General features: G+C 38.0%; 1 non-coding gene across 1 annotated transcript; it reads right to left on the minus strand.

The window, feature by feature from the left end:
* Window positions 1-3117: 3117 nt before the first annotated feature.
* On the minus strand, window positions 3118-3223 carry LOC112427741 (U6 spliceosomal RNA). Its single transcript, XR_003019473.1, has one exon. It is a non-coding gene; the product is annotated as a U6 spliceosomal RNA (small nuclear RNA).
* Between the last annotated feature and the right edge of the window lie 333 nt (window positions 3224-3556).

Below are 3556 nucleotides of genomic sequence, written 5' to 3' on the forward strand. Positions count from 1 at the left end.
ATAAAAGGAAGAACAGTTTTTAAGCTCTAGGTGAACTAACAGGAAAGAACTGAAGAAATTACAGGGAAGGTTGATTAAGGGAATATGAGGGGCACATAGTTATTACTGAGTTTGCAAATGCTTTTGTCCCCATGAGGCCATTTATGTTTGCTAATCAATGCCCATTTAAGTTAGGCTTCTACTCTCCCCTAAGACTGGGAGATTGGGGTGATTCCTTCCTTAATAACAACACTTCGAAGCGATGGCTCCCAAATCTTTGAGAAAGTGCTGCGTTGTAAAACTGGCAAGAGGCTTTTAAAAAGATGTATCTCTTGGCCAAGCGTGGTGGCTCACGCCTGTCATCCCAGCACTTTGGGAGGCCGAGGCGGGCGGATCATGAGGACAGGATATTGAGACCATCCTGGCCAACATGGTGAAACTCTGTCTTTACTAAAAATACAAAAATTAGCTGGGCGTAGTGGCGTGCACCTGCAGTCCCAGCTACTCGGGAGGCCGAGGCAGGAGAATCACTTGAATCCGGGAGGCGGGGTTTGCAGTGAGCTGAGATCAGGCCACTGAACTCCAGTTCTGTCTCAAAAAACAAAAAACAAAAAACAAAAAACTGTATATCTTAAAGGAAGGGATAGAGTAAGAATTTGAAATTGTAAGTTTTCTAAAGTCAACGGACAATTGAAAGGGAAATCAGGGTCAACAGGTAAGAAAAATGTTGTCTTAAGTTTAGTTAAATTTAGGGAAACTTTAAGGCCCGTTTGATAACTATGTTTATGTGGTTTTATGAAGCTTAATAGATTAACTTTTTTTTTTTTGTACTAGGTTCAGAGCATCTACAACTCAAGAGGTTATGACATATTATGCTGAATTTCCTACTAAGTTAGTGACTATACATTTGCAAATTTCTCATGATCCCACACCTGAAAACAATATTCATTGCTCCAGGTTTTATTTGCCGTTATAAAAAACACTTACAGTTTTTCTTTCTTTTTTAAGATATTTATTTATTTATTTTCTTTCCACCTTTTTTTTGTGTGTACTTTAAGTGCTAGGGTACATGCGCACAATGTGCAGGTTTGTTACATATGTATACATGTGTCATGTTGGTGTGCTGCCTTAAATCTGTGCCATGGTGGTTTGTCGCACAAATCATCCCATCATCTAGGTATTAAGCTCAGCATCCATTAGCTATTCTTCCTGATGCTCTCCCTGCTCCCACCCTTCCGCCCTCCAACAGTCCCCAGTGTATGTTGTTCCCCTCCGTGCCCATGTGTTCTCTTCATTTAGCTTCCACTTATAAGTGAGAACATGCAGTATTTGGTTTTCTGTTCCTATGTTAGTTTGCTGAGGATAATGGCTTCCAGCTCCATCCATGTTTCTGTAAAAGACATAATCTCTTTTTTTTTTTTTTTTTTTTTTTTTTGAGAAGGAGTCTCACTTTGTCGCCCAGGCTGGAGAGCAGTGGCTCCATCTCGGCTCACTGCAAGCTCCGCCTCCCGGGTTCACGCCATTCTCCTGCCTCAGCCACCCAGTAGCTGGGACTACAGGCGCCCGCTACCACGCCCGGCTAATTTTTTGTATTTTTAGTAGAGATGGGGTTTCACCGTGTTAGCCAGGATGGTCTGGGTCTCCTGACCTCGTGATCCGCCCGCCTCGGCCTCCCAAAGTGCTGGGATTACAGGCGTGAGCCACCGCGCCCGGCCAAAAGACATAATCTCATTCCTTTTTATGGCAGGAGAGTATTCCATGGTGCATATGCAGCACATTTTCTTTATCCAGTCTGCCGTTGATGGGCATTTAGGTTGATTCCATGTCTTTGCTATTGTGAATAGTGCTGCAGTGAACATACGTGTCAATGTTAATAGAATAATTTCTATTCCTTTGGGTATATATCCAGTAATGGGATTGTTGGGTCAAATTTTTTTTTTTTTTTTTCTGCCTCTAGGTCTTTGAGGAATTGCCACAGTGTCTTCCACAATGGTTGAACTAATTTACACTCCCGCCAACGGTGTAAAAGTTTTGCTTTTGCTCCACAACCTTGCCAGCATCTGTTGTTTTTTGACTTTTTGATAATAGCCATTCTGAATGATGTGAGATGGTAGCTCATTGTGGTTTTGATTTGCATTTCTCTAATGATCAGAGATGTTGAGCTCTTTTTCATGTTTGTTGGCTGCATATATGCCTTCTTTTGAGAAGTGTCTATTCATGTCCCTTGCCAACGTTTTAATGGGGTTGTTTGTTTTGTTTCTTGTACATTTGTTTAAGTTTCTTGTAGATGCTGGTAGTTAGACCTTTGTCAGATAGATAGATTGCAAAAATTTTCTCCCATTTGGTAGATTTTCTATTCACTCTGATGATTGTTTCTTTTGCTGTGCACAAGCTCTTTGGTTTAATAAGATCCACTTTGCTAATTTTTGCTTTTGTTGCAATTGCTTTTTGCATTTTTGTCATGAAATTTTTGCCTGTGCCTATGTCCTGAATTGTATTACCTAGATTTTTCTCCTAGGTTTTTTTATAGTTTTGGATTTTACATTTAAGTTTTTAAAATCTATCTTGAGTTGATTTTTGTATATAGTGTAAGTGGTCTAGTTTTAATTTTCTGAATATGACTAGTCAGTTCTCCCAGCATCATTTATTACACAAAGAATCCTTTCCCTATTGCTTGTTTTTGTCAGGTTTGTTGAAGATCAGATGGTTGTAGGTGTGTGGTCTTATTTCTGGGTGCTCTATTCTGTTCCATTGCTCTGTGTGCCTGTTTCTGTACCTGTACAATGCTGTTTTAGGTTTTAGTTACTGTAGCCTTATAGTATAGTTTGAAGTCAGGTAATGTGATGCCTATAGCTTTTTTTTTTTTTTTGCTTAGGATTGTCTTGGTGACTATACAAGCATACAAGCTCTTTTTTGGTTCCATATGAATTTTAAAATAGTTTTCTTTTTCTAATTCTGTGAAGAATGTCAATGGTAGTTTAATGAGAATAGCATGGAATCTATAAATTGTTTTGGGCTGTATATGGCCATTTTCATGATGTCGATTCTTCCTATGCATGAAAATGGAATGATTTTCCATTTGTTTGTGTCATCTCTAATTTTTTGAGCAGTTGATTGTAGTTCTTCTTGAAGAGGTCCTAAAATATGAAATGTTTCATGAATTTTGCATCATCCTTGCACAGGTGACATGCTAATCTTCTCTATATTGTTCCAATTTTAGTATATATACTGCTGAAGTGAGCACTATACAAGATTTTCTACAAACAATGACACATATATAGGTAGTCACAAAATTCTATCTTGCATAGCCACATTTTCAAGATAATATTGTTTCTTAATCATATGCTATCTTTTTCTACACCCAATGTATTTTATTTTAGTGAAAAATATTTTAAAAATGGGACTTGAAGGCTACAGTTGTAGGACACAATTGTATTTGTTTCTTAATTTTTCAGTATGATAGTTCTTATTTGTATGTGTTTATACAGTCATGAGCAGTATAACAATCATAGACCATATAAATGATGGTGGTCCCATAAGATTACAATAGAGCTAAAAAATTCCTATCACCTAGTGA

This window comes from Macaca nemestrina, chromosome 3, assembly GCF_043159975.1.
Source record: "Macaca nemestrina isolate mMacNem1 chromosome 3, mMacNem.hap1, whole genome shotgun sequence".
NCBI classification, from domain to species: domain Eukaryota; kingdom Metazoa; phylum Chordata; class Mammalia; order Primates; family Cercopithecidae; genus Macaca; species Macaca nemestrina.